Source organism: Lactuca serriola, chromosome 7 (genome assembly GCF_051521515.1).
Source record: "Lactuca serriola cultivar US96UC23 chromosome 7, Lser_US96UC23_V15, whole genome shotgun sequence".
Classification (NCBI taxonomy): domain Eukaryota; kingdom Viridiplantae; phylum Streptophyta; class Magnoliopsida; order Asterales; family Asteraceae; genus Lactuca; species Lactuca serriola.
The window spans coordinates 103,526,009-103,553,883 of record NC_136414.1 but is presented as its reverse complement, the minus strand read 5'-3'; positions in this window follow the sequence as shown (position 1 = coordinate 103,553,883).

Genomic DNA, 27,875 nt, shown 5'->3' with positions numbered 1-27,875 from the left:
CAAGATCTTTAAGACTCCTACTGAACTCTTGACATATAAGATTCACTTTGTCAAGGAACAATACTTGACAAACATATATTCAAGAGTTACTTGGGTTGCTTATCAAGACAAACACTTCACACAATTGACCTTAGTTGGTCTTTGTTTTATCTAAAACATAACAACTTACCAATTTCAAATGTAGAAGAGTAGAAAACATTTTAGTCTACATTTGATAAGTTTTATAAACATTTCTTAAGATTATTTCACTTAAGGCTCAATCTTGGAGTATGACTCTAAGACTTGTTTTTGGAACAAAGTATGACTCATCTTCTAAATTTAACCATTTCAACAATTCACAATTTCTCTCCTTAGCCAGATAAATGAAATAAGATATCCTTAGAGAATCAATTGTGACATGGTTTCATAATCACTAAGATAATCATAAAATACGATACTCGTGTACTCTCCCGTCTTTTCAGATTGGAAAAACTTCTATCTTTCTGCCTAATTTGATTCTTCTCATTTTTTCTGCCATACATTGAACTTTTCCAATGATTCAGAATTATACTTAAACTTGTAAGCATAACCATATTTACTAAACTTTAGTAAATCATAACGAATAGTCTTATTGTTCTTTGTGGTGGACTAAAGGACTAGAACACAATGTTTCGCACTGGTCAAGTCCACCACAAATAACAATTAGATTATTCGTCATGATTTACTAAAAGTCTAGTAAATTTGGTTATGCTTACAAGATTAAGTATAATTCTGAATCATTGAAAAGTTTCAATGAATGGCAGAACGAATAAGAAGAATCAATCGAGCAGAAAGATAAAAGTTTCTCAAATCTAAGAAGATGGGAGATTACTTTAGTATCATGTTTTATGATCGTCTTGTTGATTATGAAACCATATCACAATTGATCCTCTAAGGACACCTTAGTGCACTAGTATGGCTAAGAAGAGAAATCGGAAATTGTTGAAATGGTTAAATCAAAAGGTGAATCATACTTTGTTCCAAAATCAAGTCTTAGAGTCATACTCCAAGATTGTGACTTGAGTGACATATTTTAAGAAGTTTTAACACACTCATCAAATGTGGAGTAGAAAAATGTTTTCTTACTCTTGCATGTTTGAAATTAGTAAGTTGTGATGTCATGGATAAGACAAAGACCAACTAAGACCAATTGTGTGTAGTGTTTGCCTTGATAAGAATCCGCACTAACTCTTGAATATTTGTTTGTCAAGAAATGTCTCTTAACAAGGGAATATTTTATGTCAAGAGGTCAGTCGGAGTCTAAATGATCTTCAAACGTTTCAAGAACTAATCAAGAGTAAACCTATTATTAAACAGTAGCACACAACTTGAGGATTGCAACCTATCGTGTTGACATAATTTTTGTGCCATTCCAGTTTAAGTCAACTATGCATGTGAGTTCTATGAGTTATCAATTGAATGCATAAAGGCAAAGCACATTATTCAATGAAAGTACATTGACTAGTATAGGTGAGCTGCTGAACAACTTGGAAGCAATGGTGGGACCCTTGATGGCAAGATATTAAGAATGCACAAGTTCAGTCCATATGAATTTGGATTTGTCACAAACATTGTCTTATGATTATGGTGATGACAAATTCACATGGATAGGAACATATACACCATAAAATCTAAGTATCATAAGGTTTCTCTCCATTTCATGAAAATGATTGTGAGGACACGCTTTCACTAAGAGAGATTAAGGAGATAGTGATTGTATAAATTGCATTCTCAAATTCGATTATGATTACGACGTCTCTCTTCATAGTTAGAATTGTGAGATTTGGAAATTAGTTTGAACATTTAAGACTTATTCCTATAAGTTCAAAAATGGTTGAGACACACATATGAGCTTTCTAAGGAAAGGTGTATGAGTTTGAGAAGCCTGATAATGGTTTATCGAAGTATCTCATATTAGAAATATGAACTTTGGAAGTCAACAAGTATTGATTTCTAGAATTCCATCTGTTTTCTGAATACATGTCAAAGCTAGTGGGAGCATAAGTGTTATGCTGGTAAGGATATAATTATCATGTTAGTGGGAGCATGACTATTATGTTGCGAGTCAGCAATATTAATTATAGAAAACAAAAGTTTCATTTTGTAAAGTTGCGGGGGTTGAAAAGTTGTTTTGCTATAATTAAGGGAGAGAATATTATACTTCATTTTAAATCTAAGAGCTTAGATCGTGAGATTTGAATCAAATTTAGTCAAATATATAAGAATGTTATGTTGGAATGGTTCAACATAAGGAAATTCTATATATGGAAAAGATATTTGCATTCTCAAAATTAGTTATGATTGCGGCATGCCTCTTCATAATAAAAATTATGAGAACATGGCAAATAGAAATATTATAGCAGGAGACTGGTAAAGTATCACGTCTTTATGTAATACATTATGAATATTGTCTCGTACGCTTCAGGTATAGGATCGATTGCATATGCTATAATATTCAATCGTTTTGATTTTCCAAATAACTAGGGCATTAAGAGGGAAAAAGGACCATAACCGGATATGACTAAAAATGATTAAACAACTATCAAAGAAAATCTAAGGTTCGCTAAGGATTAGTTGTTTGTGGACAGTTGGAAGTAAAGTATTGAGTGGAACATATCGACATCATTATGAATAGATGAGACTCTATTAAGAATGTGTTGTCATATGGCGAATATGGAAATGTTTCAATAATGGGAGTTGGATATTAAGAATCTATGTAGATTTGAAACTTTTATGCAAGAAGGATGTTCAAAGGAATGTACTTTGAATATGAGACTTCATAGAGCACTTTTTAATATCATTGGAAAAGTCTTGGTGGCTTTGGTGATGTGACATGACGAAAGGATCGTTGCATAAAATGTTAGAATCTAACGTATTCTAGTAGTAGCGAGAATCTTGTATTCTCACACTAACGATAAGGATTAGGAGTTGTGAAATGAGCATCATTAGAAATGTTTTCAATTGATCTATTTCACAAAGTATGGACCATAGGAAAACACAGTGTGTATGCTTGAAGCATGGGACAACTGTTATTATAATTCAAGTAATAAGTTGATTATCCGAAACATTATACAATGAATAATGAGTATTCAATATGGTGATTGAATAAAGGTGTTTTATTTCTACTGAAAAGTTTTGGGTCATATTGGATTCGATTATTCTTGTGTTTCACTTTGCATATTTTGACTTCCCGAATACTAAGATTATTCAAACCATCCACAGTCGATCATACTTTGGAAGTAGGTATGAAAGACGACTATCATGAATCTGACTGTAGATTGTTTGAAGCGTTTTAGACATAGAAAAAGTCAGTTGCAGTGTTCATGAGTGCTCCTAAAATAAGATTTGAGTATTGGATTAAACCCACGCTCACTTGAATCACTTCATGGATTTTATCACGAGTGATTATTGAGACAATAATATCTTATATTGTCACACCCCAAAACCGAGAACGGCGGAAACGTTCTGGGGCGGAGGACGTCATGTAATGTATCACAACAAATGTAAAGTAGTAAACAAGCAACAACATCATCAATTGCATTAATAGTATAACTTTGATTACAAATTTGTTCTTTCATAGTACAAGACAACATGATAACTAATCAAAATAATAGACGAGTCTTGACTTCTCTATCTTCTCTAAACCTTGCATCAGCACCTGTCTATTTTAACCTGAGAATACAAGTTATTTTGAAAGCAAGTATCAGCAATAAAGCTGGTGAATTCATAAGTATTTTAATGTTATTGCTTTGAAGAGTTGTTATGAAAGACTGGTGAATGTTTGATGAAACATTTAGTATAAGTATGAAAAACCCTAGAAAATCCCATATTTCCTACTAGTATAAAAAGTAGTCTTCTACTAAGACCTGAATGTTTTGAAGGTAGTCTTCTACCTAGACCTGAATGTTTTGAAAGTAGTCTTCTACCAAGACCTGAATGTTTTGTAAGTAGTCTTCTACCAAGACCTGAATGTTTTGAAAGTAGTCTTCTACCAAGACCTGAATGTTTTGTAAGTAGTCTTCTACCAAGACCTGAATGTTTTGTAAGTAGTCTACTACCAAGACATGAATGTTTTGAAATTAGTCTTCTACCAAGACCCGAATGTTTTGTAAGTAGTCTTGTACCAAGACCTGAATGTTTTGAAAGTAGTCTTCTACCAAAACCTGCCCGTTTTTAAATATTTGTTTCTAAAAGTCCAACATTTATCCATAACTATAACACAATGATGTTTTTCATGCCTAAATAATAGATTTATGTATGTATAAAATCGCCAAGGCACTTGATGACTCTGTAAACCAATATATTTTTAATACTCTCTGTGAGTCTTTTGTTTAAGTAAAACTGGTTAACAGGGTGTTTATCCCGAATTGTGAACATGCTAATAATATCCCATGGTGTAGTTATTACCCCCTGAGCATGATTGAGTTAAATGTATATTACTACGTACAAGAGTTGTTGTTTCCGCGTGTTGTGAGTTCCTCATAACCATACTAGACGAAGTACCTATGTTGACATTTGTCACCCCGGGAACTGTAGCTAACAGTCAGGGTGCGGAGTCGTCAGCCCCGTATAGATCTATACACACTTGTCACGCTTTCCCTCCAAGAGACTCTGGTTATAGGTGGGGACTTTCGTTTTGGTACTAACAAAGCCATTGTCTCACATGTTTGCTAACAACAAGTTCACGAGTAATATAACGAAATGCCTTTTTTTTATATGAAAAGATTATCCTTGTTATGAAAATACATACTTGTAAATAAGACGTTGGTATAGACTCATGAATGAACTGACTCTTGTGTGATTCCTTATAATAGGAATAATGTTTTATATCTCCTAAACTATACCCATAATAGTTTACTAGAATGTAATTGATGAGTGTCCAAGTAGGTTTATACACCCTTGATACCCAAGAGTGTCGGAACTAAATTAACTGATGGAACATTTATGACTATATATGTACACATGATATATAACTAATATTTAAACAACCTTCGGACGGGTACCCGATATCCCATCAGACCACATCCAAATCGAGGAAAAGGAAACATGGTGGATAGCCTTCCTAATTCTTTTAAACATTATTTATATAACTATACATATAGAGGCATGCAATTTATAATATTAAAACATAAAAGAAGTTTTGTAATACCCTTGAAAAGTTTAATAAATAAGAATTTGTGACTTGATGTCAGTTTATAAAATGATTCGAAAACAGTTGACAAGACAGTTTTCTAAAAGTGTTTTAACATGTAAAAACGTTTGAGAAAGCTATTTGAAGTACTCTGTGTGGTTAAACGGCTAAAATTGTAGTAAGTCCAATTGTATGTTAGTTATAAATCACATGTGATTGATTTCATAACCAAAAAGTATAACAAAGATTTATGTCTTTCACACGGGGATAACCGCGTGTTTACTTGTATTCCCCCCCCCCCTTAAAATTGTATAAAAAGCATTTATAACGCATTTGAAAGTGTAGATTATAGGGGTATGAACTCACTTGTTTGAAGTGGTTGATTTGAAGTAGTCGAGAGAAGAATCGAGCAGAACTTCGACAGGAAGAGTTGAAAACACGGGAAAATCTCGGGATACTCAGGAATCTCAGGAACACAAAACCTTCCTTCGGGACTTGAAGGTGAAAACCGGGGATTTGAGAGGGTCTCGGGGGCATAAACGCAGAGTTTCGGCGCGAGAAAGAAGGGAACTGAGCAATGGAACTCGGAGCGCTTGAAATCTATTTATAGGGGGATTTTTGAGGTGTGCCACGTCGTGGCAAGTGATGGCCACGTCGTGGGGAGTCAAACTTATCCTCTTCCATTGATTGAACGCCCTCAGTCACTTGCCGGGTCGCGGCAAGCTTGTGCCACGTCGTGGCAAGCCTAACAGTCTCGGATTTCGGGCCTCGAACTTGTAAAATCCATAACTTTCACGTACGAGCTCCGTTTTCGACGTTCTTTATATGCACGCATAGCCTAAAATATGATCTACAACTCTTGTTTAGACTTCATCTGCAAATTTTCAATTTATTTTTAATTATTTATTTTTAACGGGCCGGGACACGAAAACTCCGTTAAAATTCCATAACTTCTTCATCCGATGTCCGTTTTCGTCAGACTTTTCGCCGTTGCGCTACTATTTTTGATACCTTCGATTCTCATTTAGGTTGTTTCGGTCAACAGTCTCTTGAGCTCTATTTCGAGTTTTTAGCTGTCTAATGCTATATCCGGATCTTGGAAAAATCATAACTTCCTCATACGAAGTCAGATTTGGACGTTCTTTTTATGTGCACTCACGGTTTAACGTTATATACAACTCTCATTTAGATACTTAAGGCTAAAACTTATTGTATTGAAACTTCGCGTTTTTCGTTTAATCGGTGTTGCCGGTTTTGTCCGAAATTTTAGAATGGTTATAACTTCCTCGTTATAACTCGGATTTTTGTGTTCTTTCTATGTATGAAAACCTTGATACGATTCCTACCACTTTATTTAACCCAAATAAGATTTTAGGAAAGTTATATTTTGACCTAAATTTGACTGGTGTTACATTACATTGTCTCGAAATATCGGGTTGTCACATCATCCCCCCGTTAGAGGGAATTTCGTCCCGAAATTAGAGTTTAAGCAAGACTTAATAATTATGTTACGGATAGAAGTTTTGTTTGCTTCTCGTGTTCTTAAGTGAACTCAGGTTCTTGCTTGGCATTCCAGCGAACCTTTCACTATCAGGATACGACTTTGCTTCTTTCGTTTGACTTCACTGGTATGATAACTCTTCTTCGTTGAATGTGTGTTGAGTGTTTTTTTTGTGGTCTATGAGAGTATTACACCTTGTACCCTACAAGTAGTGTCTCCAGATCTTCAGAGCAATTACCGTTGCTCCTGACTCAAGATCATGTGTTTTATAGTTAACTTCTTGCGTCTTAAGCTATCTTAAGGCATAGGCAGTGACCTTTCCTCTTGCATAAGAATACAACCAAGCCCTTGGTTAGATGCATTGCATTACACCAAGAAATATTCTATCCATTTTGGGAGGGATAATATTGGTGCGATGCATCAGACCTACTTTAGCGTTTGGAACGCTCTTTCTTGTTTACAGACAAGTCCAGTGCTCCTCCAAGTGAGAAACTTGGCCTAAAGAATCCCCTTCTGAGGGGTTTGTTAAGCTCGCTAGGAAGTTCTTGCATCTCAGTTGGAGCTAGATGATAAGGTGATTTGGCTACTAGGGTAGCCCCTGGAACTAAGTCGATTCTGAATTCGACTTGACGTTGTGGTGGTAATCCCGGTAGTTCTTCTGGAAAGGTGTTGTGAAAGTCGCGTACTTTTGGGATGTTCTGAATGTCCTTCGCTTCTTGGCTCGTATCGATGATGTGTGATATTCCCTTCGTAAGCGCTTTTGAGCTTAAATACACGAAATGATGCGAAGGTTCGTACTTGATTTGTCTCCGTAAATAACAAGTGGTTCTTTGATAGGGAGGTTAAGATTAACTGCTTTATCAAAGCACCTGATGTCGGCTCGATGTAGACTTAACCAACTCCTACTGATTATGATGTCAAAACCTTGGGGTAGATTAGATGTCGTGAAGATCTAAAAGAAAGTATGACTACTCATGAATTAGGGAAAAGGATAGATATTTCAAAGTTTATTCCCAAGGAAGCACGATCACTCTCAGTCTTGGGCAGTCTCCGTCCAGAAGTTCATAGTAGAACTCAATCCTGGTTCATCAATCACAGTCTCGGGTATACGAGTCGTATATAATTAAGATTGAAACTGTGGGTCATTGGACTGAACTTGACGTACTGCCCGAGTGGTACTTCGGGGAGGTTTGCTGAGGTTTCTTTGGAAAGGGTAAGAAACATGAGGTACTCTACGCATGAGTACTTCGGAGTTCTGAAGTGATAGTTTCGTTAGAAAGATGATTTCGGAGAAAGAGATTTACGCACGAAACTGGTATTATGAGGATCAAATAGACTCTGATCGTATGATGATATCGGAATCACTTGGAAATAAAGGCACTAGATTTGATCATAAAGGCGTTACAGACAAAACACAACAGTGCAACTTTTTAACAGAGTTACAGTACTTTAGAGTAACTATAGGAATACTGCTACGAACAAAGTATACTATAAAAGGCAATTATACGCAGCACGAGGGTCCCTTAACTGACGGGATCTCGCAAAAGATAAGACTCAAGTTGCACTAGTTCTAAACATGTTTTAAAAACATACATAATACTGACGATTGGAAGTGAACTTATACTATAGTAGGGTCCTTCGTTGCCTCTTTCCATTATGAGGTCAAACTCCTCCGGATTCACCATCATTCTCCTCTGTTGGATAGTCCCTCTTGAAGTGTCCCATTACGCCACATAGATGGCATATTCGAGAGGTTTCGACATTGGTGGTTGAAGTAATGTGTTGGATCCGAGTCCTGCAGCAATTCGTAGTATGTCCGTTCTTGTTGCATTGAAAGCAATGTAACATACGAAAACTACCCAGATGATGGAAGCTGCACTTATTGCATTTCAGTAGGTTTCCGGCATACTGCCTAGCTAGTGTAGGGACAATTGGGATACCAGAAGGGATGGTAGTAGGAGGTACATATGTTGTGGCTGCGAAGGTTGCCGCAGGTTGTTGTCTTTTTCTCGCCCCTTGGGGTGATTCGCCTTTAGCCATAGCCCAAAACTTTCATTTGTTATTCTTGGGCTTGAGATTTGCGGTGTCGTGGTAGTTTTTTGCTTGTTGAGGTATTTGATTGTTACTTGGATTGGAATTATTGTTAACAATCCCGCTAACATTTGCGTTGTTAGCGTTAAGGTGGGTCAGAACAGCTGACACGGCAGCCGAGACTGCAGCTTGAAAAGTAGCGGCATCAATCTGAAGACTTGGTGTTTGGTTGATGGTTTGATCGTTTTTCTTCGGCGACATGATTCTGTTACACGGAAAGAAAAATGAATTTGTGAGAGAGTACGGTTGAACCTAAATGTAGTTCGATCGTTCATGTAAAGGATAGAAGTATGTTCTCGAAGGTTTGACCTACATCCCTATGATGCAGTCCTAGTATGGGGTAGAAGTAAATTAATAGAATAGTCTCAAAATGCTTATCGTCCAAACCAGGGTATTATTGGTTGGTGGATAACATGATCCAACCTTTGAAAGAGACTCGGAACTGATTCCGGAGTTAAATTACCATAGTCCAATAACTTGACTAGATGGGGTTTCAGATAGACTCCAATGAAAGCATTTAAACAAAGATTGACACGTAAGTTAGCCGACTGTCGATATCATTGATGTTTAAGATTTAATAGGTTTGGGAAATTGACCTTGTTGTAGGTCTTACATCATATTCGGAGTAGAAAAGTCTTCGACAGCATAAGGACTTAAATAAAAGTACTTACAGTACAAGGTAATTACATAGGAAGTACTACACAGAACATTGACAGGAACACGGCTCTTTAAAACAAAGAAGTAAGTAAGGTATCTCCTACTGGCGACGGTCACCCCTATGGTGAACCCTTAGTTCGGTTTAGTTGACGTTCCATATCAAGTAGGTATCTCTCGTACATCCTCTGGCGTACTTGGAGCTCTTATGACTTTGGTTCGGGTTTCATCTAGTGCTTGCAGCAGGGTATCATGGTTTCTCTCAGATCTCTCACTTGTGATCAAGGCGATTGGTGCGTGTGGTATGAATTCTTGCATTGGTATTAACCTCTTCGATACGTTAGAGAGTCATCCTGCCCTGAATTTCGTTTCGGGCAACTCTACGGATCAGGATCGGTAGAACTCTGTCTGCTGAGCTCCCTTCATTTACGTTGTAGAAGCTTCGGTCTCCATTAAACCTCATAGGTTAATCTTGCTCTTCGCTCTATGTTTCCACGCATTCTACCCAAGGAGGCGTCGGGCAATGAAAAGTCGGACGAGGGTTAGGATTTGGAAATGGAGCTACCGGGGGTAGGTTCTCAACCTCGGGTTCGGAGTTATCAACATCCGAAAGGTTTTCAGCATGGTGATCATTCAAAGGGATTGGATGATCATTCTCTGGTCCTTCTCCAAACCATCTAGCAATGACTTCGCTCAGAAAGTACGGGTTGCCATGGGGATGGAGTCCAGCCATGTTATCAATGCGAGAATTGGGGTAAGGAAATAATTATTAGACGAACTATCTAGATAATTATTAGAAAATCTTCATTAGTTACATCGCTATTTGTAAAGTGCATACCAGTTATATGTAATCAACACAGGATAGGCTTTCGAATAAGTGACCGTAACTCCAAATTCACAAGGAATAAGGGTAAAGCAAAAATTTTTACCGATTCTAAGTCTATAACATCCTAGGTACATATAGCCTTAGTGTATCCACTTAGAAACTATCAACTTAGTAATGAAGATCCTTTTTAGTTCTCAAGTAAGTAATTATGGTAACCCAAAATACCCCTATGGTATTTTAGACTTAGGTTCTGTTATAATGTTCTCATTGTGGTAATGTTGGTAAGTTTTTAGACTTGTTGCCATATCACAACCATTCTTGGGCATATGCTAATCACTCCTCGGACCATCATATTTGATCAGGCTATGCCACTCCCAAGACTGACTATACATGCCCAAGCTTACTTGTGATATTCGACAATCGTAATACTTCTGTTCTTGTCGTTGTGACACCGATTTTAGTATGAATACAGGCACGTATAGTTACTTAAATATTTTATTATTTAAAAGTATTAACTCTAAATCAGAGTATTTTAATCCCAATGTATTTATAGTTAGTATATCTTTTATGGGTTGATATACTATATTCACTATAAACAATGCTCTGATACCAATCTCTCACACCCCAAAACCGAGAACGGCGGAAACGTTCTGGGGCGGAGGACGTCATGTAATTTATCACAACAAATGTAAAGTAGTAAGCAAGCAACAACATCATCCATTGCATTAATAGTATAACTTTGATTACAAATTTGTTCTTTCATAGTACAAGAAAATATGATAACTAATCAAAATAATAGACGAGTCTTGACTGCTCTATCTTCTCTAAACCTTGCATCCGCACCTGTATATTTGTAACCTGAGAATACAAGTTATTTTGAAAGCGAATATCAGCAATAAAGCTGGTGAATTCATAAGTATTTTAATGTTATTGCTTTGAAAAGTTGTTATGAAAGACTGGTGAATGTTTGATGAAACATTTAGTATAAGTATGAAAAACCCTAGAAAATCCCATATTTCCTACTAGTATAAAAAGTAGTCTTCTACCAAGACCTGAATGTTTTGAAGGTAGTCTTTTACCAAGACCTGAATGTTTTGAAAGTAGTCTTCTACCAAGACCTGAATGTTTTGAAAGTAGTCTTCTACCAAGACCTGAATGTTTTGTAAGTAGTCTTCTACCAAGACCTGAATGTTTTGTAAGTAGTCTTCTACCAAGACCTGAATGTTTTGAAAGTAGTCTTCTACCAAGACCCGAATGTTTTGTAAGTAGTCTTGTACCAAGACCTGAATGTTTTGAAAGTAGTCTTCTACCAAGACCTGCCCGTTTTTAAATATTTATTTTTAAAAGTCCAACATTTATCCATAACTATAACACAATGATGTTTTTCATGCCTAAATAATAGATTTATGTATGTATAAAATTGCCAAGGCACTTGATGACTCTGTAAACCAATATATTTTTAATACTCCCTGTGAGTCTTTTGTTTAAGTAAAACTGGTTAAAAGGGTGTTTATCCCCAATTGTGAACATGCTAATAATATTCCATGGTGTAGTTATTACCCCCTGAGCATGATTGAGTTAAATGTATATTACTACGTACAAGAGTTGTTGTTTCCGCGTGTTGTGAGTTCCTCATAACCATACTAGACGCAGTACCTATGTTGACATTTGTCACCCCGGGAACTATAGCTAACAGTCAGGGTGCGGAGTAGTCAGCCCCGTATAGATCTATACAGACTTTTCACGCTCTCCCTCCAAGAGACTCTGGTTATAGGTGGGGACTTTCGTTTTGGTACTAACAAAGCCATTGTCTCACATGTTTGCTAACAACAAGTTCACGAGTAATATAACGAAATGCCTTTTTTTATATGAAAAGATTAACCTTGTTATGAAAATACATACTTGTAAATAAGACGTTGGCATAGACTCATGAATGAACAGACTCTTGTGTGATTCCTTGTAATAGGGATAATGTTTTATATCTCCTAAACTATTCCTATAATAGTTTACTAGAATGTAATTGATGAGTGGCCAAGTACGTTTATACACCCTTGCTACCCAAGAGTGTCGGAACTAAATTAACTGATGGAACATTTATGACTATATATGTACACATGATATATAACTAATATTTAAACAACCTTCGGACGGGTACCCGATATCCCACCAGACCACATCCAAATCGATGAAAAGGAAACAGGGTGGATAGCCTTCCTAATTCTTTTAAACATTATTTATATAACTATACATATAGAGGCATGCAATTTATAATATAAAAGCATAAAAGAAGTTTTGTAAAACCCTTGAAAAGTTTAATAAATAAGAATTTTTGACTTGATGTCAGTTTATAAAATGATTCGAAAACAGTTGACAAGACAGTTTAAGTGTAAGAAAACCTTTGTTGGATGCACAACTATAACATATTCAAAAAGGAAACATACAGTTTGTAAGACAGTTTTCTAAAAGTGTTTTAACATGTAAAAATGTTTGAGAAAGCTATTTGAAGTACTCTGTGTGGTTAAACGGCTAAAATTGTAGTAAGTCCAATTGTATGTTAGTTATAAATCACATGTGATTGATTTCATAACCAAAAAGTATAACAAAGATTTATGTCTTTCACACGGGGATAACCGTGTGTTTACTTGTATTCCCCACCTTAAAATTGTATAAAAAGCATTTATAACGCATTTGAAAGTGTAGATTATAGGGGTATGAACTCACTTGTTTGAAGTGGTTGATTTGAAGTAGTCGAGAGAAGAATCGAGCAGAACTTCGACAGGAAGAGTTGAAAACGCAGGAAAATCTCGGGATACTCGGGAATATCGGGAACACAAAACCTTCCTTCGGGACTTGAAGGTGAAAACCGGGGATTTGAGAGGGTCTCGAGGGCATAAACGCAGAGTTTCGGCGCGAGAAAGAAGGGAACTGAGCAATGGAACTCGGAACCCTTGAAATCTATTTATAGGGGCATTTTTGAGGTGTGCCACATCATGGCAAGTGATGGCCACGTCGTGGGGAGTCACAATTATCCTCTTCCATTGATTGGACGCCCTCAGTCACTTGCCGGGTCGCGGCAAGCTTGTCCCACGTCGTGGCAAGCCTGACAGCCTCGGATTTCGGGCCTCGAACTTGTAAAATCCGTAACTTTCGCGTACGTGCTCTGTTTTCGACGTTCTTTATATGCACGCATAGCTAAAAATATGATCTACAAGTCTCGTTTAGACTTCATCGGCAAATTTTGAGTTTGTTTTTAATTATTTATTTTTAACGGGCCAGGACACGAAAAGTCCGTTAAAATTCCATAACTTCTTCATCCGATGTCCGTTTTCGTCAGACTTTTCGTCATTGCACTAATATTTTTGATACCTTCGATTCTCATTTAGGTTGTTTCGGTCAAAAGTCTCTCAAGCTCTATTTCGAGTTTTTAGCTGTCTACTGCTATATCCGGATCTTGGAAAAATCATAACTTCCTCATACGAAGTCAAATTTGGACGTTCTTTTTATGTACACTCACGGTTTAATGTTATATACAACTCTCATTTAGATACTTAAGGCTAAAAACTATTGTATTGAAACTTCGCGTTTTCCGTTTAATCGGTGTTGCCGGTTTTGTCCGAAATTTTAGAATGGTTATAACTTCCTCGTTATAACTCGGATTTTTGTGTTCTTTATATGTATGAAAACCTTGATACGATTCCTACCACTTTATTTAACCCAAATAGGATTTTAGGAAACTTATATTTTGACCTAAATTTGACTGGTGTTACATTACATTGTCTCGAAATATCGGGTTGTCACATCATCCCCCCGTTAGAGGGAATTTCATCCCGAAATTAGAGTTTAAGCAAGACTTAATAATTATGTTACGGATAGAAGTTTTGTTTGCTTCTCGTGTTCTTAAGTGAACTCAGGTTCTTGCTTGGCATTCCAGCGAACCTTTCACTATCAGGATACGACTTTGCTTCTTTCGTTTGACTTCACTGGTATGATAACTCTTCTTCGTTGAATGTGTGTTGAGTGTTTTTTTTTGTGGTCTGTGAGAGTATTACACCTTGTACCCTACAAGTAGTGTCTCCAGATCTTCAGAGCAATTACCGTTGCTCCTGACTCAAGATCATATGTTGTATAGTTAACTTCTTGCGTCTTAAGCTATCTTGAGGCATAGGCAGTGACCTTTCCTCTTGCATAAGAATACAACCAAGCCCTTGGTTAGATGCATTGCATTACACCACGAAATATTCTATCCCTTTTGGGAGGGATAATATTGGTGCGATGCATCAGGCCTACTTTAGCGTTTGGAACGCTCTTTCTTGTTTACAGACAAGTCCAGTGCTCCTCCAAGTGAGAAACTTGGCCTAAAGAATCCCCTTCTGAGGGGTTTGTTAAGCTCGCTAGGAATTTCTTGCATCTCAGCTGGAGCTAGATGATAAGGTGATTTGGCTACTAGGGTAGCCCCTGGAACTAAGTCGATTCTGAATTCGACTTGACGTTGTGCTTGTAATCCCGGTAGTTCTTCTGGAAAGGTGTTGTGAAAGTCGCGTACTTTTGGGATGTTCTGAATGTCCTTCACTTCTTGGCTCGTATCGACGATGTGTGATATTCCCTTCGTAAGCGCTTTTGAGCTTAAATACACGAAATGATGCGAAGGTTCGTACTTGATTTGTCTCCGTAAATAACAAGTGGTTCTTTGATAGGGAGGTTAAGATTAACTGCTTTATCAAAGCACCTGATGTCGGCTTGATGTAGACTTAACCAACTCCTACTGATTATGATGTCAAAACCTTGGGGTAGATTAGATGTCGTGAAGATCTAAAAGAAAGTATGACTACTCATGAATTAGGGAAAAGGATAGATATTTCAAAGTTTATTCCCAAGGAAGCACGATCACTCTCAGTCTTGGGCAGTCTCCGTCCAGAAGTTCATAGTAGAACTCATACCTGGTTCATCAATCACAGTCTCGGTTATACGAGTCGTATATAATTAAGATTGAAACTGTGGGTCATTGGATTGAACTTGACGTACTGCCCGAGTGGTACTTCGGGGAGGTTTGCTGAGGTTTCTTTGGAAAGGGTAAGAAACATGAGGTACTCTACGCATGAGTACTTCGGAGTTCTGAAGTGATAGTTTCGTTAGAAAGATGATTTCGGAGAAAGAGATTTACGCACGAAACTGGTATTGTGAGGATCAAATAGACTCTGTTCGTATGATGATATCGGAATCACTTGGAAATAAAGGCACTAGATTTGATCATAAAGGCGTTACAGACAAAACACAACAGTGCAACTTTTTAACAGAGTTACAGTACTTTAGAGTAACTACAGGAATACTGCTGCGAACAAAGTATAATATAAAAGGCAATTATACGCAGCACGAGGGTCCCTTAACTGACGGGATCTCGCAAAAGATAAGACTCAAGTTGCACTAGTTCTAAACATGTTTTAAAAACATACATAATACTGACGATTGGAAGTGAACTTATACTATAGTAGGGTCCTTCGTTGCCTCTTTCCATTATGAGGTCAAACTCCTCCGGATTCACCATCATTCTCCTCTGTTGGATAGTCCCTCTTGAAGTGTCCCATTACGCCACATAGATGGCATATTCGAGAGGTTTTGACATTGGTGGTTGAAGTAATGTGTTGGATCCGAGTCCTGCAGCAATTCGTAGTATGTCCGTTCTTGTTGCATTGAAAGCAATGTAACATACGACAACTACCCAGATGATGGAAGCTGCACTTATTGCATTTCGGTAGGTTTCCGGCATACTGCCTAGCTAGTGTAGGGACAATTGGGATACCAGAAGGGATGGCAGTAGGAGGTACATATGTTGTGGCTGCGAAGGTTGCCGCAGGTTGTTGTCTTTTGCTCGCCCCTTGGGGTGATTCGCCTTTAGCCATAGCCCAAAACTTTCGTTTGTTATTCTTGGGCTTGAGATTTGCGGTGTCGTGATAGTTTTTTGCTCGTTGAGGTATTTGATTGTTACTTGGATTGGAATTATTGTTAACAATCCCGCTAACATTTGCGTTGTTAGCGTTAAGGTGGGTCAGAACAGCTGACACGGCAGCCGAGACTGCAGCTTGAAAAGTAGCGGCATCAATCTGAAGAGTTGGTGTTTGGTTGATGGGTTGATCGTTTTTCTTCGGGGACATGAATCTGTTACACGGAAAGAAAAATGAATTTGTGAGAGAGTACGGTTGAACCTAGACGTAGTTCGATCGTTCATGTAAAGGATAGAAATATGTTCTCGAAGGTTTGACCTACATCCCTATGATGCAGTCCCAGTATGGAGTAGAAGTAAATTAATAGAATGGTCTCAAAATGCTTATCGTCCAACCCAGGGTATTATTGGTTGGTGGATAACATGATCCAACCTTTGAAAGAGACTCGGAACTGATTCCGGAGTTAAATTACCATAGTCCAATAACTTGACTAGATGGGGTTTCAGATAGACTCCAATGAAAGCATTTAAACAAAGATTGACACGTAAGTTAGCCGACTGTCGATATCATTGATGTTTAAGATTTAATAGGTTTGGGAAATTGACCTTGTTGTAGGTCTTACATCATATTCGGAGTAGAAAAGTCTTCGACAGCATAAGGACTTAAATAAAAGTACTTACAGTATAAGGTAATTACATAGGAAGTACTACACAGAACATTGACAGGAACACGGCTCTTTAAAACAAAGAAGTAAGTAAGGTATCTCCTACTGGCGACGGTCACCCTTATGGTGAACCCTTAGTTCGGTTTAGTTGACGTTCCATATCAAGTAGGTATCTCTCGTACACCCTTTGGCGTACTTGGAGCTCTTATGACTTTGGTTCAGGTTTCATCTAGTGCTTGCAGCAGGGTCTCATGGTTTCTCTCAGATCTCTCACTTGTGATCAAGGCGATTGGTGCGAGTGGTATGCATTCTTGCATTGGTATTAACCTCTTCGATACGTTGGAGAGCCGTCCTGCCCTGAATTTCGTTTCGGGCAACTCTACGGATCAGGATCGGTAGAACTCTGTCTGCTGAGCTCCCTTCATTTACGTTGTAGAAGCTTCGGTCTCCATTAAACCTCATAGGTTAATCTTGCTCTTCGCTCTATGTTTCCACGCATTCTACCCAAGGAGGCGTCGGGCAATGAAAAGTCGGACGACGGTTAGGATTTGGAAATGGAGCTACCGGGGGTAGGTTCTCAACCTCGGGTTCGGAGTTATCAACATCCGAAAGGTTTTCAGCATGGTGATCATTCAAAGGGATTGGATGATCATTCTCTGGTCCTTCTCCAAACCATCCAGCAATGACTTCGCTCGAAAAGTACGGGTTGCCATGGGGATGGAGTCCAGCCATGTTATCTATGCGAGAATTGGGGTAAGGAAATAATTATTAGACGAACTATCTAGATAATTATTAGAAAATCTTCATTAGTTACATCGCTATTTGTAAAGTACATACCAGTCATATGTAATCAACACAGGATAGGCTTTCGAATAAGTGACCTTAACTCCAAATTCACAAGGAATAAGGGTAAAGCAAAAATTTCTACCGATTCTAAGTCTATAACATCCTAGGTACATATAGCCTTCGTGTATCCACTTAGAAACTATCAACTTAGTAATGAAGATCCTTTTCAGTTCTCAAGTAAGTAATTATGGTAACCCAAAATACCCCTATGGTATTTTAGACTTAGGTTCTGTTATAATGTTCTCATTGTGGTAATGTTGGTAAGTTTTTAGACTTGTTGCCATATCACAACCATTCTTGGGCATATGCTAATCACTCCTCGGACCAGCATATTCGATCAGGCTATGCCACTCCCAAGACTGACTATACATGCCCAAGCTTACTTGTGATATTCGACAATCGTAATACTTCTGTTCTTGTCGTTGTGAGACCGATTTTAGTATGAATACAGGCACGTATAGTTACTTAAATATTTTATTATTTAAAAGTATTAACTCTAAATCAGAGTATTTTAATCCCAATGTATTTATAGTTAGTATATCTTTTATGGGTTGATATACTATATTCACTATAAACAATGCTCTGATACCAATCTGTCACACCCCAAAACCGAGAACGGCGGAAATGTTCTGGGGCGGAGGACGTCATGTAATGTATCATAACTAATGTAAGGTAGTAAGCAGGCAACAACATCATCCATTGCATTAATAGTATAACTTTGATTACAAATTTGTTCTTTCATAGTACAAGACAACATGATAACTAATCAAAATAATAGACGAGTCTTGACTGCTCTATCTTCTCTAAACCTTGCATCAGCACCTGTATATTTGTAACCTGAGAATACAAGTTATTTTGAAAGCGAATATCAGCAATAAAGCTGGTGAATTCATAAGTATTTTAATGTTATTGCTTTGAAAAGTTGTTATGAAAGACTGGTGAATGTTTGATGAAACATTTAGTATAAGTATGAAAAACCCTAGAAAATCCCATATTTCCTACTAGTATAAAAAGTAGTCTTCTACCAAGACCTGAATGTTTTGAAGGTAGTCTTCTACCAAGACCTGAATGTTTTGAAAGTAGTCTTCTACCAAGACCTGAATGTTTTGTAAGTAGTCTTCTACCAAGACCTGAATGTTTTGAAAGTATTCTTCTACCAAGACCTGAATGTTTTGTAAGTAGTCTTCTACCAAGACCTGAATGTTTTGTAAGTAGTCTACTACCAAGACATGAATGTTTTGAAATTAGTCTTCTACCAAGACCCGAATGTTTTGTAAGTAGTCTTGTACCAAGACCTGAATGTTTTGAAAGTAGTCTTCTACCAAAACCTGCCCGTTTTTAAATATTTGTTTCTAAAAGTCCAACATTTATCCATAACTATAACACAATGATGTTTTTCATGCCTAAATAATAGATTTATGTATGTATAAAATCGCCAAGGCACTTGATGACTCTGTAAACCAATATATTTTTAATACTCTCTGTGAGTCTTTTGTTTAAGTAAAACTGGTTAAAAGGGTGTTTATCCCCAATTGTGAACATGCTAATAATATTCCATGGTGTAGTTATTACCCCCTGAGCATGATTGAGTTAAATGTATATTACTACGTACAAGAGTTGTTGTTTCCGCGTGTTGTGAGTTCCTCATAACCATACTAGACGCAGTACCTATGTTGACATTTGTCACCCCGGGAACTATAGCTAACAGTCAGGGTGCGGAGTAGTCAGCCCCGTATAGATCTATACAGACTTTTCACGCTCTCCCTCCAAGAGACTCTGGTTATAGGTGGGGACTTTCGTTTTGGTACTAACAAAGCCATTGTCTCACATGTTTGCTAACAACAAGTTCACGAGTAATATAACGAAATGCCTTTTTTTATATGAAAAGATTAACCTTGTTATGAAAATACATACTTGTAAATAAGACGTTGGCATAGACTCATGAATGAACAGACTCTTGTGTGATTCCTTGTAATAGGGATAATGTTTTATATCTCCTAAACTATTCCTATAATAGTTTACTAGAATGTAATTGATGAGTGGCCAAGTACGTTTATACACCCTTGCTACCCAAGAGTGTCGGAACTAAATTAACTGATGGAACATTTATGACTATATATGTACACATGATATATAACTAATATTTAAACAACCTTCGGACGGGTACCCGATATCCCACCAGACCACATCCAAATCGATGAAAAGGAAACAGGGTGGATAGCCTTCCTAATTCTTTTAAACATTATTTATATAACTATACATATAGAGGCATGCAATTTATAATATAAAAGCATAAAAGAAGTTTTGTAAAACCCTTGAAAAGTTTAATAAATAAGAATTTTTGACTTGATGTCAGTTTATAAAATGATTCGAAAACAGTTGACAAGACAGTTTAAGTGTAAGAAAACCTTTGTTGGATGCACAACTATAACATATTCAAAAAGGAAACATACAGTTTGTAAGACAGTTTTCTAAAAGTGTTTTAACATGTAAAAATGTTTGAGAAAGCTATTTGAAGTACTCTGTGTGGTTAAACGGCTAAAATTGTAGTAAGTCCAATTGTATGTTAGTTATAAATCACATGTGATTGATTTCATAACCAAAAAGTATAACAAAGAATTATGTCTTTCACACGGGGATAACCGCGTGTTTACTTGTATTCCCCCCCCCCTTAAAATTGTATAAAAAGCATTTATAACGCATTTGAAAGTGTAGATTATAGGGGTATGAACTCACTTGTTTGAAGTGGTTGATTTGAAGTAGTCGAGAGAAGAATCGAGCAGAACTTCGACAGGAAGAGTTGAAAACACGGGAAAATCTCGGGATACTCAGGAATCTCAGGAACACAAAACCTTCCTTCGGGACTTGAAGGGGAAAACCGGGGATTTGAGAGGGTCTCGGGGACATAAACGCAGAGTTTCGGCGCGAGAAAGAAGGGAACTGAGCAATGGAACTCGGAGCGCTTGAAATCTATTTATAGGGGCATTTTTGAGGTGTGCCATGTCGTGGAAAGTGATGGCCACGTCGTGGGGAGTCAAACTTATCCTCTTCCATTGATTGAACGCCCTCAGTCACTTGCCGGGTCGCGGCAAGCTTGTGCCACATCGTAGCAAGCCTGACAGTCTCGGATTTCGGGCCTCGAACTTGTAAAATCCATAACTTTCGCGTATGAGCTCCATTTTCGACGTTCTTTATATGCACGCATAGCCTAAAATATGATCTACAACTCTCGTTTAGACTTCATCTGCAAATTTTCAATTTATTTTTAATTATTTATTTTTAACGGGCCGGGACACGAAAACTCCGTTAAAATTCCATAACTTCTTCATCCGATGTCCGTTTTCGTCAGACTTTTCGCCGTTGCGCTACTATTTTTGATACCTTCGATTCTCATTTAGGTTGTTTCGGTCAAAAGTCTCTCGAGCTCTATTTCGAATTTTTGGCTGTCTAATGCTATATCCGGATCTTGGAAAAATCATAACTTCCTCATACGAAGTCAGATTTGGACGTTCTTTTTATGTGCACTCACGGTTTAATGTTATATACAACTCTCATTTAGATACTTAAGGCTAAAAACTATTGTATTGAAACTTTGCGTTTTTCGTTTAATCGGTGTTGCCGGTTTTGTCCGAAATTTTAGAATGGTTATAACTTCCTCGTTATAACTCGGATTTTTGTGTTCTTTATATGTATGAAAACCTTGATACGATTCCTACCACTTTATTTAACCCAAATAAGATTTTAGGAAAGTTATATTTTGACCTAAATTTGACTGGTGTTACATTACATTGTCTCGAAATATCGGGTTGTCACATCATCCCCCCGTTAGAGGGAATTTCGTCCCGAAATTAGAGTTTAAGCAAGACTTAATAATTATGTTACGGATAGAAGTTTTGTTTGCTTCTCGTGTTCTTAAGTGAACTCAGGTTCTTGCTTGGCATTCCAGCGAACCTTTCACTATCAGGATACGACTTTGCTTCTTTCGTTTGACTTCACTGGTATGATAACTCTTCTTCGTTGAATGTGTGTTGAGTGTTTTTTTTTGTGGTCTATGAGAGTATTACACCTTGTACCCTACAAGTAGTGTCTCCAGATCTTCAGAGCAATTACCGTTGCTCCTGACTCAAGATCATGTGTTTTATAGTTAACTTCTTGCGTCTTAAGCTATCTTAAGGCATAGGCAGTGACCTTTCCTCTTGCATAAGAATACAACCAAGCCCTTGGTTAGATGCATTGCATTACACCAAGAAATATTCTATCCATTTTGGGAGGGATAATATTGGTGCGATGCATCAGACCTACTTTAGCGTTTGGAACGCTCTTTCTTGTTTACAGACAAGTCCAGTGCTCCTCCAAGTGAGAAACTTGGCCTAAAGAATCCCCTTCTGAGGGGTTTGTTAAGCTCGCTAGGAAGTTCTTGCATCTCAGTTGGAGCTAGATGATAAGGTGATTTGGCTACTAGGGTAGCCCCTGGAACTAAGTCGATTCTGAATTCGACTTGACGTTGTGGTGGTAATCCCGGTAGTTCTTCTGGAAAGGTGTTGTGAAAGTCGCGTACTTTTGGGATGTTCTGAATGTCCTTCGCTTCTTGGCTCGTATCGACGATGTGTGATATTCCCTTCGTAAGCGCTTTTGAGCTTAAATACACGAAATGATGCGAAGGTTCGTACTTGATTTGTCTCCGTAAATAACAAGAGGTTCTTTGATAGGGAGGTTAAGATTAACTACTTTATCAAAGCACCTGATGTCGGCTCGATGTAGACTTAACCAACTCCTACTGATTATGATGTCAAAACCTTGGGGTAGATTAGATGTCATGAAGATCTAAAAGAAAGTATGACTACTCATGAATTAGGGAAATGGATAGATATTTCAAAGTTTATTCCCAAGGAAGCACGATCACTCTCAGTCTTGGGTAGTCTCCGTCCAGAAGTTCATAGTAGAACTCATACCTGGTTCATCAGTCACAGTCTCGGGTATACGAGTTGTATATAATTAAGATTGAAACTGTGGGTCATTGGACTGAACTTGACGTACTGCCCGAGTGGTACTTCGGGGAGGTTTGCTGAGGTTTCTTTGGCAAGGGTAAGAAACATGAGGTACTCTACGCATGAGTACTTCGGAGTTCTGAAGTGATAGTTTCGTTAGAAAGATGATTTCGGAGAAAGAGATTTACGCACGAAACTGGTATTGTGAGGATCAAATAGACTCTGATCGTATGATGATATCGGAATCACTTGGAAATAAAGGCACTAGATTTGATCATAAAGGCGTTACAAACAAAACACAACAGTGCAACTTTTTAACAGAGTTACAGTACTTTAGAGTATCTACAGGAATACTGCTGCGAACAAAGTATACTATAAAAGGCAATTATACGCAGCACGAGGGTCCCTTAAATGACGGGAACTCGCAAAAGATAAGACTCAAGTTGCACTAGTTCTAAACATGTTTTAAAAACATACATAATACTGACGATTGGAAGTGAACTTATACTATAGTAGGGTCCTTCGTTGCCTCTTTCCATTATGAGGTCAAACTCCTCCGGATTCACCATCATTCTCCTCTGTTAGATAGTCCCTCTTGAAGTGTCCCATTACGCCACATAGATGGCATATTCGAGAGGTTTTGACATTGGTGGTTGAAGTAATGTGTTGGATCCGAGTCCTGCAGCAATTCGTAGTATGTCCGTTCTTGTTGCATTGAAAGCAATGTAACATACGACAACTACCCAGATGATGGAAGCTGCACTTATTGCATTTCGGTAGGTTTCCGGCATACTGCCTAGCTAGTGTAGGGACAATTGGGATACCAGAAGGGATGGTAGTAGGAGGTACATATGTTGTGGCTGCGAAGGTTGCCGCAGGTTGTTGTCTTTTGCTCGCCCCTTGGGGTGATTCGCCTTTAGCCATAGCCCAAAACTTTCGTTTGTTATTCTTGGGCTTGAGATTTGCGGTGTCGTGGTAGTTTTTTGCTCGTTGAGGTATTTGATTGTTACTTGGATTGGAATTATTGTTAACAATCCCGCTAACATTCGCGTTCTTAGCGTTAAGGTGGGTCAGAACAGCTGACACGGCAGCCGAGACTGCAGCTTGAAAAGTAGCGGCATCAATCTGAAGAGTTGGTGTTTGGTTGATGGGTTGATCGTTTTTCTTTGGCGACATGATTCTGTTACACGGGAAGAAAAATGAATTTGTGAGAGAGTACGGTTGAACCTAGACGTAGTTCGATCGTTCATGTAAAGGATAGAAGTATGTTCTCGAAGGTTTTACCTACATCCCTATGATGCAGTCTCAGTATGGAGTAGAAGTAAATTAATAGAAAGGTCTCAAAATGCTTATCGTCCAAACCAGGGTATGATTGGTTGGTGGATAACATGATCCAAGCTTTGAAAGAGACTCGGAACTGATTCCGGAGTTAAATTACCATAGTCCAATAACTTGACTAGATGGGGTTTCAGATAGACTCCAATGAAAGCATGATGAAAGCATTTAAACAAAGATTGACACGTAAGTTAGCCGACTGTCGATATCATTGATGTTTAAGATTTAATAGGTTTGGGAAATTGACCTTGTTGTAGGTCTTACATCATATTCGGAGTAGAAAAGTCTTCGACAGCATAAGGACTTAAATAAAAGTACTTACAGTACAAGGTAATTACATAGGAAGTACTACACAGAACGTTGACAAGAACACGGCTCTTTAAAACAAAGAAGTAAGTAAGGTATCTCCTACTGGCGATGGTCACCCCTATGGTGAACCCTTAGTTCGGTTTAGTTGACGTTCCATATCAAGTAGGTATCTCTCGTACACCCTCTGGCGTACTTGGAGCTCTTATGACTTCGGTTCGGGTTTCATCTAGTGCTTGCAGCAGGGTCTCATGGTTTCTCTCAGATCTCTCACTTGTGATCAAGGCGATTGGTGCGAGTGGTATGCATTCTTGCATTGGTATTAACCTCTTCGATACGTTGGAGAGCCGTCCTGCCCTGAATTTCGTTACGGGCAACTCTACGGATCAGGATCGGTAGAACTCTGTCTGCTGAGCTCCCTTCATTTACGTTGTAGAAGCTTCGGTCTCCATTAAACCTCATAGGTTAATCTTGCTCTTCGCTCTATGTTTCCACGCATTCTACCCAAGGAGGCGTCGGGCAATGAAAAGCCAGACGAGGGTTAGGATTTGGAAATGGAGCTACCGGGGGTAGGTTCTCAACCTCGGGTTCGGAGTTATCAACATCCGAAAGGTTTTCAGCATGGTGATCATTCAAAGGGATTGGATGATCATTCTCTGGTCCTTCTCCAAACCATCCAACAATGACTTCGCTCGGAAAGTACGGGTTGCCATGGGGATGGAGTCCAGCCATGTTATCTATGCGAGAATTGGGGTAAGGAAATAATTATTAGACGAACTATCTAGATAATTATTAGAAAATCTTCATTTGTTACATCGCTATTTGTAAAGTGCATACCAGTCATATGTAATCAACACAGGATAGGCTTTCGAATAAGTGACCTTAACTCCAAATTCACAAGGAATAAAGGTAAAGCAAAAATTTCTACCGATTCTAAGTCTATAACATCCTAGGTACATATAGCCTTAGTGTATCCACTTAGAAACTATCAACTTACCAATGAAGATCCTTTTTAGTTCTCAAGTAAGTAATTATGGTAACCCAAAATACCCCTATGGTATTTTAGACTTAGGTTCTGTTATAATGTTCTCATTGTGGTAATGTTGGTAAGTTTTTAGACTTATTGCCATATCACAACCATTCTTGGGCATATGCTAATCACTCCTCGGACCAGCATATTTGATCAGGCTATGCCACTCCCAAGACTGACTATACATGCCCAAGCTTACTTGTGATATTCGACAATCGTAATACTTCTGTTCTTGTCGTTGTGACACCGATTTTAGTATGAATGCAGGCACGTATAGTTACTTAAATATTTTATTATTTAAAAGTATTAACTCTAAATCAGAGTCTTTTAATCCCAATGTAATAGTTAGTATATCTTTTATGGGTTGATATACTATATTCACTATAAACAATGCTCTGATACCAATCTGTCACACCTTAAAACCGAGAATGGCGGAAACGTTCTGGGGCGGAGGACGTCATGTAATGTATCACAACAAATGTAAAGTAGTAAGCAAGCAACAACATCATCCATTGCATTAATAGTATAACTTTGATTACAAATTTGTTCTTTCATAGTACAAGACAACTTGATAACTAATCAAAATAATAGATGAGTCTTGACTGCTCTATCTTCTCTAAACCTTGCATCAGCACCTGTCTATTTGTAACCTGAGAATACAAGTTATTTTGAAAGCGAGTATCAGCAATAAAGCTGGTGAATTCATAAGTATTTTAATGTTATTGCTTTTAAAAGTTGTTATGAAAGACTGGTGAATGTTTGATGAAACATTTAGTATTGCATAAACACCATAGGAATGTTGTTTTGCTCATAACCCATCAGTGGTATAAGAGACTAGATCGTTTCTCTTTTGTATTTGATGCATAGATAACTTGTTCAAGCTGAAAACTCGAAAAATTATGCTACTGACTAATGGACTCGTCGAGTCACTAGATGAACTCAACGAGTCAGGGCTACTTGACGATTCCAATTCTATGACTCGGCAAATCGGCTCGTCTGGTGGCTGGTTTTTTGGGATTTTGACAAAAATTGAGTTGGGATAATTACCAAAAACAATTTTAACGGATAAAACTCAAATTTTGTATTTGATTTTCACTTTAACAGTTGTGTTCCTTGAAAAATGTACTGAAAATCCTTGGTTATCTTTGATATGTAATGTTTTCTTAACATTATTATTCTATTTTGACATATAGCTTTTTTAACATATTTTGGAGTTTCTTGTTATGTTCAATCTATGTAGTGCCCAACATTTTCATATACTTTAAGGTGACACCAAAACATTCAACTCGTCTGAGTGTACTTTGAACTCAACATTCCTCCAAAGGTGTTATTATTTCATCAAACATAGTTTGAATGTACAACACCACTCTATAGGTATTAATACACTATTTACGGTATCACTTGATAGATTTTATTTTACGATATCCCTTGTGAAGTTATCGATGTCAACTATCGTAAGTCTCCTTATCACCTTGAAAAGTTTCATGTTGATGGAATAGAAGAAACAGAAACAATTCTATCGACACATGGATGCTTCGGAAGAGAAAGAGTGACAACACGTATCTCCAAGTCGTGCTCGCGCTTTCGGGCATATTATTTATCTTTTAGTAGATATTAGCATATAAGGCATCTCCCTTAAAGAATGCTAGTGCACACTATAGCAAGTGAGGTATTCAACCTAAGGCATGCGATAAACAATTCAATTAGCATATAATACTAATTAAGGCATATACCCTACTTAAGTCTTTCCTATGGTTTGTATCCATATACTCACAATGAATCCGTTCATATATTGAATTTCCGACGGTTTAATTCTAAATACCAATCAGTGGTATTTAGTTCACTTCAACTACTGCTCTGATACCATGACTGTAAGACCCCATTCATACTTAACATTATTACTCCAAACATGCTACATGCATATTCATAAACATATTTTACATATGTGGTCTTATTACAAAAGACTGGATACAAACCGACTAACGAGGTTTTTTCAAAGTTTAATATATTACATAACTTCCCAGGAATTTATACATTAAATTCAAAAACTATAATATTATCTATTCTACATCTTCTAAACATACATAACTATACTGGATACTTATAACCTGCAATAATTAAACACTGAGAGGGATAAGCGGGTGACACTTAGTGAGTTCAATAACAGTTACAATATAACAATATGCCATATATATATATATATATATATATATATATATATACACACACACACATCAATATGACAGAAACAAAGAGGGACAAAGAACAACAAAGGTAGATGAGTATGATATGACAAGCTTTCCATATCAACGAATAATCTGATTCAAAGATTTACAATCAATGAAATACAATAATTTCAACATGATATACATCAATATGACTTCAGCCCATGTGGCATAGAAAATACAATTTTGAATTATCATTTTGCTAGCATTTACACGCTTTCAGCCCTATCTAGCCTTTTGTAAATACCAAAGTGATGCTTAGTCATTCACTTCATGGTCAAAGGCTTCATACTAATACCATAGTGATGCTTAGTCATTCAC